The sequence below is a fragment of the Cervus elaphus genome, chromosome X (genome assembly GCF_910594005.1).
Source record: "Cervus elaphus chromosome X, mCerEla1.1, whole genome shotgun sequence".
Classification (NCBI taxonomy): domain Eukaryota; kingdom Metazoa; phylum Chordata; class Mammalia; order Artiodactyla; family Cervidae; genus Cervus; species Cervus elaphus.
The window spans coordinates 35,195,773-35,209,822 of NC_057848.1; the positions used below are offsets into that span (position 1 = coordinate 35,195,773).

The window sequence follows — 14,050 nt, forward strand, 5'->3', positions numbered from 1 at the left end:
TCCCAGGTTGCTCAGTGGTAAAGAATCCGCCTGCCAATGCAGGAGATGTGGATTTGATCCCTGGGTTGGGAAGATCTGCTGAAAGAGGGAATGGCAACCCACCAGTACTTTTGGCTGGAGAATTCCACGGACAGAGGAGCCTGGTGGGCTACAGTCCATAGGGTTGCAAAGAGTCGGGCATGACTAAAGTGACTCAGCATGCATGCATGAGAGGGTTTCTGGGACACACAGCTTTCAGTGCTAAAAGAAAAAGACCTTGGAAAACCAGGACAGGTTTGTCACCCTGGACAGCCAAGCTTTCCTGGGGGCAGAATGTGGAAATATAAGGATGTCATGGAAGGAAGACTGGACTTGAAGTTAAAATCTAGGTTAAAATCCTGACTCTGTCATGTACCAGCTGTGTAATCTGGGAAATGTCATTGCTTCTGCCAAGGTCATAGCTTACTTGTGTGGAAAATGGTGCTATTAATAGTACCCATCTCCCAGAGTAGTTGAGCATTAAATGAAATAATCCACATAAGTAAAAATGCTAAGCTGTGACTAGCTCTGCAAATGTGAGGTTTTGTTTGATGGTAGCTCCAAAGAAAACTCAGGAAAACAATGAGAGCAAGTTTTATCCTTGTTTTCATACATCAGCTCTATATGTGAAAATGGAGTTTCAATGAACCTTGAGTGATTTGAAGAGCCAAATCATTCAGCCAAATTGTCAAATCAAAACAAATTAGAGACTATACTACATGTCTGCTTCTTTCATGGATCTGGAGAGTAGAATACTAGCAATTATATGTGATACTTATCTTCTGTGCTAAACCAAGTATGAGAAAGCATCCTTTTCCCACTTCCTCCTGTTCACCAATTTTCTCAGAATCTGTGGTCAGACACCATATGAATATTGACCACACAATGTCAAAAATGGAAAGTAAAATATTCATGTTAATTGGAGGTTTACTTTCCTAAATGTCCCTACTTCTTCAAATCCTCAAACAATGGTTTTGGGGGAGTTACCCATTTATTTTTAAAGTGCATCCCCATCATTGGAATTGGAATTGGGATAGCTAAAAAAAAGAGAATTTAACTTCTATAAAGATCTTCTCATTTGTTCATTTACTTGTTCAACTAATTTATTGAGAGTCTACCAGGTCCCCATCAATGCTAACAATACAAGTAGCCAGCAAGGCTGAGCAGTTCTAGGACCCCTCACCAGCTTTCCTTCTAATGAAAGGAAGCATATGTTAAACATCTTTGAAAAATAAATACATGACCATTATACATGTTGAATAATGCTATGAAAGAAAAGGACAGGGAGCTTTGACAAAGAATAATGAGCATTGTAATTTAGATTGAAGTTCTTGGCAGTGAAACTTATACTTCAAGGTCTCATCTGACTTTCAAATAGAAATGAAGTGCATGGTTAATATAGATTTTTTTTTTACCTAAATTCCCAATCAGAAACTCAGCATGGGAACTTTGATATTGAGCTTTCAGCTTATCCTTCACTGCTCATTGTTCACTCAGTAGGTACTATGCATTAGACATTGTCTAGGTTCCTGGATAAGGTGTAGGCAGCAAGATAGAGTTTCTGCCTTTGTAGAGCTTATAGTCAAATGGTGGGGGAGAAAATAAATATATGTCAGATGGTGAGATATACTAACAAAAATAAAACAAAGTAAAGGGAAACGAGAAAGATGAAGGGGAGTGAGTCACTCTTTCAAATTAGGTGGTCAGGAAAGACCTTTCTGATTAGGTGATATCCGAGTACAGACCTGAGTAAAGCAATGGAGTTGGATTTGGTGGTTTCTAGTGGAAGATCATTTCTAGATTCAGTGGCCAGAGTGTGCTTGTGTGTTTGAGGAATGTGAGGAGGCCAGTATGGCTGGAGCAGCATGAGAGAGGAGGAGAATGGCAGATGATGTCAGAAAAAATAGTGAGATTGATGGCGGGGTGGATGGATTGGGTCGATGCAATCATGGAAACTTTGTAGTCCGTTGTTAGACTTTTGGTTTTTATTTATCTGCTTGAAAGAAATGATGGTTATCCTTTAAGAAAATACTATCTCTCAAACTTGGCAGGACCATTCTTCTGTCCATATGAAAGGGTATGTGCACTGCCTAGGAAGCTAGAATGATGCTTGGCAGCACTAAGTTAGTCATCCATGTTTTAGAAGTTGTCAGAAGATAGGCTGCTAGCTTTTCTTAGAAATGGAAATTTCAATTTGGTACATGAAAAAGAATACAAAGACCATAGGATGGGAAGAATTCCAAGTGTGGACAGTGTCGTTGTATATGAGTAAAACACACTTGGGGCGCAGGATGACATTCTTAGAAGAGATTTTTTTTTAAATCAGGTAGCATTTTTCAGATAGGAGTTTGAAGTTTCTTCACTTCTGGAAGGAGCAGATGGCATGGAGAAGGCAGGTATAATCTTAAAGAGATTAAAGGACATGGACAGAGCAGTGGAGCTCCTTTTAGCTCTTCCAACCAGTGGCTCCTGACTGAAATGTTCTGCTCCTTCCCACCTGTCCAGACATGGCCACTTTGCGTTTACCTCTCTCTTCCCTTTGAATCTGCTGAATTCGAGAGGGAAGACATATAGATGTTCAGAAGTGGCAGCATACAAAACAGTGGTGTTTAAGTTTTTTAAGAGTAAAAGATCCCATGGGACTTCCCTAGTGGCCCAGTTGTTAAGAATCCATCTTACAATTCAGAGGATTGGAGTTTGATCCCTGGTGGGGGAACTAAGATCCCACATGCCTCGGAGCAAGTAAGCCCTGAGTGTGGCAACTACTGAGCCTGCATGCTCCAGGTTCTGAGTACCACAGCTAGAGAGTATGTGCACTGCAGTGAAAGATGCCATATGATGCCAGGAAGATCTAAGATCTTCTAAGATCTAAGAATCAAGCATGTGTGCCACACAACTAAGGCCCAAAGCAGTCAAGGAAAGAAAAGAGCAAAAGATCCCATGATAATATGATAAAAGCTATGAAATACCTTTTCAAAAAGTTATATGGACACATGAATGTGAATTTTTGTCTATTTCCATAGGCTCCTGGGCTCCCTGATGACCATCTGTGGATGCTCTTGGGAAACATGGAGTTCAAGTTAAATAACTGTGCTGAGAGGTCAACCAGGGCTTTTTCTTTAAGAAAGGCAAATGTGGGATGGGATGTGGAGGATTATGAGAGGGAATGCTGGAGAATCATTACTCTGATAGCATTAATTGAGATTATTTTCCCACCTACCCATATTCTCTGCTTCTGTAAAGCACTCTGTTTCTGCCCTTCTTGGTACTGACCATCTGGTTGACACAGGGGTTTCAGAGGGACATCAGGCAGGGACTTCCGAGTATCCTTTGCTTTTTCATTCTTTCATGGGAGAGGGTTCTGGCCGCATTGTCTAAAATAGGAGAAAGAGGAGCAGTCAGCGTACATTAAGGAGTCCAAATCTCCTTTCATTTTCTCCTTCCAAAAGAAAGCATGTCCTTTTCAACCAGGTTTAGGCTGGCTGTGAATGCTGATGTCAGTGCGTGGTCTCACAAAGATTTGTCCCATTGGGGATATTTTTCTCTTTTTCTGGAAGCTTCCTTTTTTGTGCCTGATGTTTAAAGCCTCTCAGCAAATATTCAATGGAAAAAAGCTCAGGGCTGAGCCAAAGGCAATTATGAAGTGCTTATAGAGTTGGAGACTGACAAGTGGTAATTATTTGGAGATGCTTGTTTTCCTTTCTTCTTCACCACTCTCCGACCCCACCCCACAACCTGGTGTGGACTGTCTGCTCAGTTTATTTTGACTCATTACCAAAGTTTCCCTTTATCAGTTCTACATTATGTAGAGAAACATCAGTAATGAAGCCATTTATGCTACTTTACCACCACCGAAGTTAGTTAGAAGTCTGATGATTTCATGCCAATGCTGAATGTATTTTCACTATTTCCTTTCTTTCATTAGCTGCTGGGGAAAGGAAGAAACAGATTTGATGGTATTCAGTATGCCCTATACGGTTCCCTGGAAGCAAAGTGAGTTTAATTCATTTCTACAATCTCACCTTTTGTCCTCCTCAGCAAGGCAGGTGTTCATGCTGCTTTAATCCATTCAGAGCAATGACTAATCAAACTATTTTGCAGCAATTCTGTTCTAAGCCCTGACCCCATCACGTCTCTGATCACAAAATCTCCATGTGAACATCCATGCAGGTTTCCAAATGGGATGCTGGAAGGAAACAAAGAAGAAGGAAGTAGATCCTGTGGGTCAACATGATTTCTAATGTGCTTATTGAGCATTTGATTAAATCCATAAAATGAAACACCATTTGGGAGAGAGTTGTTCTTCCTGTCAGACCTCTAGGCTTCCAAGGATCAGTTAGAGACAAGGGGACAAGGTTATAGTATCTTGCTCAGGGCACTTTCTATTTTATTTGGAATGAGAATGCTATCTTCAGATTGGGCCTCAGAAGAACAAACATGACAGAAAAAGCTATAGTTTCCCCTAACAGCTTTGCAGGAGATAGTAGCATGGTCTTTAGGGTTGTAAATGGGGCATGGGTAGGGATTTGTTGTTTAGTTGCTAAGTCGTGCCGGACTCTTTCTGACCTCATAGGCTGTAGCCTGCCAGGCTCCTCTGTCCATGAGATTTCCCAGGCAAGAATACTGGAGTGGGTAGCCATTTCCTTCTCTAGGGGATCTTACCAACCCAGGGATTGAACTCGCGTTGTCTCAACTGGCAGGTGGATCCACCACTGAGCCACCAGGGAAACCCCTGAGTAGGGGTAGAGGTTTCTAATTTTCGCCCTATGTTCTGCCATTTGGAACATGCTAAAAAATGTTTCACTTCATTCTTGGTTTCAAATTTTACTAATTGATGGCTAACATAGATTTGGAGTGGACTTTAAAGGCATTGAGGGATTCTTGATGGAAGTTTATATAGTTGGGAACTTGGAGAAGAAAAATTATTCCTCGCCTGACTGTAACCTCTGTGAGAGTGAGAACTGTGTTCATTTATATTCACTATTGTATCTCCAGGGCCTAGTACAGTGCTTGGCCCATGATACCTTTCTGTTATATATTCGTTGAATGGATGAATGAATGACTTATTGCCCTAGCAGCAACTTGACTTTATCTTCTTTCCTGCAGAGCCAAACAGGCATTTAGGGAAGAAAGGTACTGTAGATTAACCCAGCTAGGTAACAGGCTTGTGAAAGAAGGTCAGAAGAAGTAGCCTCTACCACCTTTCATGTCCTGTAAACTTTCTAAAGTCTTTTCCCAATAGGTTTATACTGATCTTATCTCCACTAGAGAGTTAGAATCAGTGAAAACAAGACTTCGGTTGTTTTTTTCCCCCTTCAATAAATTTCATAGTTCTTTCAAACTGTTTGAGACATATTCTTTTGTTACATCAAAGTCTTACTGGTTTTAAGAAAGATACTTTAAGAAGTTGGGTTCTTATTCCTGAACTTAGAAATCCTTAAAGATCCTATGAAAAAGCTTACTATACATTGTCCCAGTCTTCCAAAAGCATTCAATAGCTTCCAGGGTACTTAATTTATAGTCAGATACAAAAATTATTTATGTATCTGAAGTCCAGACTATGGAAAAGATCAAATAAACAGATTTCTTTGCCATTTTGTGCCCACTACTTTGATGCGAAAGAGTAAGCAAACCAACATAAAAAATAAACATTTTTTTTTAAAGCAGTGTACAAGGGCTGGTTAGGACTTGGTCCATAATCAGCCCAAGTTTCTAAAACCAGTTATATCTCTAGTACTGGATGATGAGAAATCATATTTTCCATGGGGACATTAAAGCTATAAACAAGGTTCAATCACTAAAGAAAAAATGGTAATTCTCACTAGAGTATATTTTCTGTTTTTCATGTTTTTATGTCCTGATTATTTGAAAGATGGCAATTTATGTAAAGTAGAGAGGGCTGACAACTTTTAGTTGTTCAGAGTGATGAATTAAGAAATATGCCATTTCTCTAATCAAACTGAATAAATGAAAGTTGATTGTTGAGATATTTCTGTAATGGTTTTATATTTTGATTTATTTAATAATCAAGGTTTTTTCTCCCCTCAGAGATAATTTGCCTGTAAGAATTTTGATTATGGATCCTAGATCCAAGCAATCAGACATTCTGTAAGCTAATATAACAACAGAAAATAGTATAATTTCCCATACAAGTATTCACTTTCATAATAATAAATATCTAATGTGTGTTTGGCTATTTGAATATAGGGTGACATAGATAGTCCTACACCATGCACTTTAAAATAAAAAATAGAGACAACTAAGTACCATACTTTCAAGATTCTCTTTTTTCTTTCAAAAATTAAATGCTGATATATATCCATCTTCTATTTTGTGGAAGAGAAATCATATTTAAGATTTCAGCATTTGGTTTCATTGGTAGAACACTCCTGTTCTTGGACCAGAATCAGAATAATAAGCATTCTGGCATATTTGCTTCTCAGAAAAAGGGGAAAATCTCACTTTTTATCTTCTAGCAAAATCCATTCTTAAGAAAGACCCAAGTACCTGTTTATACTAAAGTGAAAATGACTGAACACCACTTAAAATATCATCTTTCTCTCCCAAAGGAAGTTTTAGTTTCACAAGGATTAAATCTTTAGGTGAAAGAGTGGAATCCTCCAGATTATTGATTTATGTACTTGTCTGTTTTTTTTTTCTTAAAATTAATATTGTAACTTTGTTCCAAAAGGGAGATTTTAAGGCCATGCCTCAGATGATAAAAAAAAAAGTTAAAAGTAAATAATTGAGAAAACAGATTTTCTCACTTTCTTTGACTTTCAAACAATTTGATTATGATGTATTGTCACAAATCCAGCAAAATCAAAATTAAAACCACCAAATTAGTAAGTAGTATTTGTTAAATGTTTATTGTGCATGTATGAACAGTTCACAAACTGGGAGATTTTAAATTCAAAAACTGATACAAAGGTCAGGGGCGCAATGTTATAGGATGGGCTTATAAAGTGTAAATGACCAAGTTGTTTCAACTTTCATGATTATCAGAGGTATTTATGAGAAATAGCCCAAGTTAAGTTTCACCTATGTGACTTAAGTGGTTTTGTCTGTTCAGGGAATTTTCAAATTCAATCTCCATTTTCTATTTAATTTTAATAGTGTCTAATTATGGATCTTTTAAAGTTTACCCTACTTAGAATTAATTGAGCTTTTAGTATGTGTAGATTAAGGCTTTTCATATAATTTTGCAAAGTTTGAGCTGTTACTTCTTCAAATATTTTTTCTGCCCCTATTTCTTTCTCTTCTCCTTGAACTCTTATTAGGTATATTTTTATATACATAATTATGTCCATAGATCTTGAGGCTCTGTTCACTTTTCTTTTTTTCTTTCTCTGTTCCTCAGATTGGATAATCTCAACTGACCTATTAGGTTGCTGGTTCTTTCTGCCTTCTCAGAAAGTCCTTTTAGTGAATGCCTCATTTTAATTATGATACTTTTAAATTCCAGAATTTCTATTTGGTTATCTTAATTTCTAACTCTTTATTGATGTTCTCTCTTTGATAAGACATCATTCTCATACTTTGCTTTAGTCTTCTAGATTTTTTAAAGTTTATTTAAACATATTTAAATTAGTGGACTTAAAGTCTTTTCTAGTAAAGCTAACAGCTGAGCTTCCTCAGGAATAGTTTTTACCAACAGCTGCTTTTCCTATGAGTAAGTTATAGTTACTTGTTCGTTTGCATGTATTATAAATTTTTATTGAAAACTGTGTCACATTTGGACATCAGATTCCCACTGCCCCAGGGTTTATTTTTGCCATATGTTTTGTTGTGGCCATGTTGTTTTTGTTTGCTTATTTAATTACTCTCTTGGATTAACTCTGTAAAGTCTGTATTTTTTGTCATGTATGGTCACTGAAGTCTCTGCTTGGTTTTCCTAGTGGTCAGCTAATTATTGGACAAAATTTCCTTAAATGATTTGAACCACAAAGTTGTTCACCTTTTGCAGAGGGTCTCTGTGTGATTGTTGGGGCATGCCTTCAGCCCTCCAGCGGTTTAACTCTGCCTTATCTTTTACTGCCTGTTTGCAAATGTAGAACCTCAAGGTCATCTAGAGGTGAGATATTAGAACCTTCTTAAGTCTTTCCTGAGCAAGTGCACAAACCTACCCTTTTGCATGACTTTTTAGATCCTGAGAAATGTGTTTGAGCTTTGCAACCCCCCTGTGTGCATCTCATCCCCTAGTTTCTCCTTGTAAGTTTTTTTTTTTTTTTTTTTTAATTTTTTTATTAGTTGGAGGCTAATTGCTTCACAACATTTCAGTGGGTTTTGTCATACATTGATATGAATCAGCCATAGATTTACACTTATTCCCCATCCCGATCCCCCCTCCCACCTCCCTCTCCACCCGATTCCTCTGGGTCTTCCCAGTGCACCAGGCCCGAGCACTTGTCTCATGCATCCCACCTGGGCTGGTGATCTGTTTCACCATAGATAGTATACATGCTGTTCTTTTGAAACATCCCACCCTCACCTTCTCCCTCAGAGTTCAAAAGTCTGTTCTGTATTTCTGTGTCTCTTTTTCTGTTTTGCATATAGGGTTATCGTTACCATCTTTCTAAATTCCATATATATGTGTTAGTATGCTGTAATGTTCTTTATCTTTCTGGCTTACTTCACTCTGTATAAGGGGCTCCAGTTTCATCCATCTCATTAGGACTGGTTCAAATGAATTCCTTTTGACGGCTGAGTAAAATTCCATGGTGTATATGTACCACAGCTTCCTTATCCATTCATCTGCTGATGGGCATCTAGGTTGCTTCCATGTCCTGGCTATTATAAACAGTGCTGCGATGAACATTGGGGTGCATGTGTCTCTTTCAGATCTGGTTTCCTCAGTGTGTATGCCCAGGAGTGGGATTGCTGGGTCATATGGCAGTTCTATTTCCAGTTTTTTAAGGAATCTCCACACTGTTTTCCATAGTGGCTGTACTAGTTTGCATTCCCACCAACAGTGTAAGAGGGTTCCCTTTTCTCCACAGCCTCTCCAGCATTTATTGCTTGTAGACTTTTGGATAGCAGCCATCCTGACTGGTGTGTAATGGTACCTCATTGTGGTTTTGATTTGCATTTCTCTAATAATGAGTGATGTTGAGCACCTTTTCATGTGTTTGTTAGCCATCTGTATGTCTTCTTTGGAGAAATGTCTGTTTAGTTCTTTGGCCCACTTTTTGATTGGGTCATTTATTTTTCTGGAATTGAGCTGCAGGAGTTGCTTGTATATTTTTGAGATTAATCCTTTGTCTGTTTCTTCATTTGCTATTATTTTCTCCCAATCTGACGGCTGTCTTTTCACCTTACTTATAGTTTCTTTTGTAGTGCAAAAGCTTTTAAGTTTCATTAGATCCCATTTGTTTAGTTTTGCTTTTATTTCCAATATTCTGGGAGGTGGGTCATAGAGGATCTTGCTGTGATTTATGTCGGAGAGTGTTTTGCCTATGTTCTCCTCTAGGAGTTTTATAGTTTCTGGTCTTACATTTAGATCTTTAATCCATTTTGAGTTTATTTTTGTGTATGGTGTTAGAAAGTGTTCTAGTTTCATTCTTTTGCAAGTGGTTGACCAGTTTTCCCAGCACCACTTGTTAAAGAGGTTACCTTATCTTTGACAAAGGAGGCAAGGATATACAATGGAAAAAAGACATCCTTGTAAGTTTTTAAGTTATCTTATTTGCTCCAAATTTTATTGGTTTCTTAGGCATATATGATATTAAATGACTGCCAGTGATTGATTTCAAAATTCTAGGGTAAAGGCTGTTCACACTGAGAAATGTCTGATATCATATCAAGACAGGCACAGTGAATTAAGGTTTTAATGGAACCACAAGACTGGTCAAATAATGACAGTGTTGCAAATAGCTTTGGAATGCTCCAAAACAATTTCTGTTGGTTTTCACCATGATTGTGAAGCTCTTGGTTTTTAAGGTTATTTGGGAAATGGAGGTTATGAGCAGGGCAAGCACAATATCACAAAGCTCAATGTTTTTTCCAAGATTCAACAGTTTTTTTAAAATAAATATTGTTCAGATTGTTATAATTCTGTAATTAATTTCCAGAGCTCTGAAAAAGTTGATTTTGCCATTTTTGGCCATTGTTCTTATTGGTTTTATGGAGGACTAACTTTTTAGAGGTCCTTAGATATACAGGTGACACCATGAAATGCTGGGCTGGATGAAGCACAAGCTGCAATCAAGGTTGCTGGGAGAAATATCAATAACCTCAAATATGCAGATGACACCACCCTTATGGCAAAAAGTGAAGAGGATCTAAAAAGCCTCTTGATGAAGGTGAAAGAGGAAAGTGAAAAAGCTGGCTTAAAACTGAACGTTCAAAAACTAATATCATGGCATCTGGCTCCATCACTTCATGGCAAATAGATGGGGAAAGAGTGGAAATCGTGACAGATTTTATTTCTTGGGCTCCAAAATCACTGTGGACAGTGACTGCAGCCACGAAATTAAAAGATACCTGCTCCTTGGAAGGAAAGCTATGACAAACCTAGACAGCATATTAAAAAGCAGAGACATTACTTTGCCAACAAAGGTCCGTCTAGTCAAGGCTTTGATTTTTCCAGTAGTCATGTATGGATGTGAGAGTTGGACTATAAAGAAAGCTGAGTGCCGAAGAATTGATGCTTTTAAACTGTGTTGTTGGAGAAGACTCTTGAGAGTCCCTTGGACTGCAAGGAGATCTCTTTGGTGCTGACAGTGCTGTATTAAAACCTTTGTTCCAACCCCATCAATGTCTGTTTCATTCATCTCATTTCTTAATAATCATATAAAGATTCCCCGAAGAATTGGGCACCAAAGAATTGATGCTTTTGAACTGTGGTGTTGGAGAAGACTCTTGAGAGTCCCTTGGACTGCAAGGAGATCCAACCAGTCCATCCTAAAGGAGATCAGTCCTGAATATTCATTGGAAGGACTGATGTTGAAGCTGAAACTCCAATACTTTGGCCACAGGATGCAAAGAGCTGACTCATTTGAAAAGACCCTGATACTGGGAAAGATCGAAGGCAGGAGGAGAAGGGGATGACAGAGGATGAGATGGTTGGGTGGCATCACCGACTCAATGGACATGAGTTTGAGTAAACTCTGGGAGTTGGTGATGGACAGGGAGGCCTGACATGCTGCAGTCCATGGGGTCGCAAAGAGTTGGACTTGACTGAGGAACTGAACTGAACTGAACACAGCACTGAGTAGAGTTCCCTGTGCTATATAGTAGGTCCTTATTATCTATTTTAAATACAGTAATGTGTATATATCAATCACAATCTCTCAATTTAAGTAACTGATTTTTATTGGTGAATTTGGAAGGAGGAATTGAGTCTGTGGAGCCCAGCCCTTACATCTTTCCTTCCTCTTGGGAGGCTAGGATCGTGCTGAGCCCCTGTTCTCCTATACTACTCTGTGGTTTAATGCCAAAGATGCTTGTGACTTGAGTGGAGTAAATTTGTTTTTAGAATTAGAAAGTATACCTGGCTGCAGATATAACCACATTCTCTAATGTCAACTTTATTTGTTAAAAACCATCTTCCTTATTCTTAAACCAAACTTCTCAATCGATAATCTGAGGAATAGAGATGTTGTTTATTGAAATCTCCTCAAAACCCAACAGCCATCATTCTACTTTTATATATGTGAACTAAAGAAACAATCACTTGTGTATGCAAGGGGATATTAAAAAAAATATTTGTGGTAGCTTTACTTATAAGAGTGAAATGAGAAACCACCAAAATAAATACAATGAAGTAGACCTACTTATATCAAAATGTCACAAAATGTGTAGTGAAAACACTATATTCGCATAAGAATGATATGTACTGTGTGAGACCATTTATAAAAATATTTTGAACATGTAAAATGATACCATATTGTGTACAAACACATAGGAAGATGAAAAGTATAAAGACATCTGATTTTGAATGATCATACCAATTTAAAAGCATTGTCACCTCTTGTAGGGTCATGTAGGAATGCAGTGAAATTGGAGAAGCATAGATATGAATTTCAGCTGTCTATGTAAAGCTGGGTTTCTTAAAATGATCTAGAGCAGGGTATTAGAATTTGTTAGATCTGGATGGTGGGATTTTGCTGTCTGTTATATTGTTTTACGTACTTTTCTCTATGCTTTAATAATATAAAAGATATCCCAGAATATTAGCTTAATAAATTGACCTCGATTTCTCACTGAAAATATTTTAAAAATACCTTTGAACCCTGAATTCAGATCATGGGGCTATTGAATGAACTTGATTCCTTTCTCTGTTTTGTGTTTTGTTTTGTTTTTAAAGTGAAGCCTGGGGTCCCATATTGAACTCGAGTTGGAAGAGGCGAGTCCCATCTCAAAATGGAGGTAAAACTGCCGCCCGGTCGCCCCCAGCCCGACTCCCCGCCGCCGCCACCGGGGGGAGGAGGGTCACGATCCCAAGGAACCAGAGCAGTTGAGAAAGCTGTTTATCGGTGGTCTGAGCTTTGAAACTACAGATGATAGATTAAGAGAACATTTTGAGAAATGGGGCACACTTACAGATTGTGTGGTGATGAGAGACCCCCAAACAAAATGTTCCAGGGGCTTTGGTTTTGTGACTTACTCTTGTGTTGAAGAAGTGGATGCAGCAATGTGTGCTAGACCACACAAGGTTGATGGGCATGTAGTGGAACCAAAGAGAGCTGTTTCTATAAAGGATTCTGTAAAGCCTGGTGCCCATCTAACAGTGAAGAAAATTTTTGTTGGTGGTATTAAAGAAGATACAGAAGAATATAATTTGAGAGACTACTTTGAAAAGTATGGCAAGATTGAAACCATAGAAGTTATGGAAGACAGGCAGAGTGGAAAAAAGAGAGGATTTGCTTTTGTAACTTTTGATGATCATGATACAGTTGATAAAATTGTTGTTCAGAAACACCACACTATTAAGGGGCATAATTGTGAAGTGAAAAAGGCCCTTTCTAAACAAGAGATGCAATCTGCTGGATCACAAAGAGGTCGTGGAGGTGGATCTGGCAACTTTATGGGTCGTGGAGGAAACTTTGGAGGTGGTGGAGGTAACTTTGGCCGTGGTGGAAACTTTGGTGGAAGAGGAGGCTATGGTGGTGGAGGTGGTGGCAGCTGAGGGAGTTATGGAGGAGGTGATGGTGGATACAATGGATTTGGAGGTGATGGTGGCAACTATGGCAGTGGTCCTGGTTATAGTAGTAGAGGAGGTTATGGTGGTGGTGGACCAGGATCTGGAAACCAAGGTGGTGGATATGGTGGCGGTGGTGGAGGATATGATGGTTACAATGAAGGAGGAAATTTTGGAGGTGGTAACTACGGTGGTGGTGGAAACTATAATGATTTTGGAAATTATAGTGGACAACAGCAATCAAATTATGGACCCATGAAAGGGGGTAGTTTTGGTGGAAGAAGCTCGGGCAGTCCCTATGGTGGTGGCTATGGATCTGGTGGTGGAAGTGGTGGATATGGTAGCAGAAGGTTCTAAAAACTCAGAAGAAAAGGGCTACAGTTCTTAGCAGGAGAGAGAGCGAGGAGTTGTCAGGAAAGCTGCAGGTTACTTTGAGACAGTCGTCCCAAATGCGTTAGAGGAACTGTAAAAATCTGCCACAGAAGGAACGATGATCCATAGTCAGAAAAGTTACTGCAGCTTAAACAGGAAACCCTTCTTGTTCAGGACTGTCATAGCCACAGTTTGCAAAAAGTGCAGCTATTGATTAATGCAATGTAGTGTCAATTAGATGTACATTCCTGAGGTCTTTTATCTGTTGTAGCTTTGTCTTTTTCTTTTCATTACATCAGGTATATTGCCCTGTAAATTGTGGTAGTGGTACCAGGAATAAAAAATTAAGGAATTAAAAAAAATAAGTAAAGCCTGAAGCATATCCCTTCTATTTTTCTTAGGGCTGAATTTCCTCATTTATAAATCAAAAGAGGTTGGGCTAAATGACCCCTAAGTATAGTTCTTGCTCTGATGTTCTGTGAGATTGGAATGTTTTCCACAAGGCCGATATCCAAATAA

At 38.6% G+C, this 14,050-nt stretch overlaps 1 pseudogene across 1 annotated transcript; it reads left to right on the forward strand.

Moving 5' to 3' along the window:
* Positions 1 to 12,381: 12,381 nt before the first annotated feature.
* On the forward strand, positions 12,382 to 13,837 carry LOC122690705 (annotated as a pseudogene). Its single transcript, XR_006340081.1, has one exon. The product of XR_006340081.1 is annotated as a heterogeneous nuclear ribonucleoprotein A3-like (transcript).
* Positions 13,838 to 14,050: the final 213 nt, after the last annotated feature.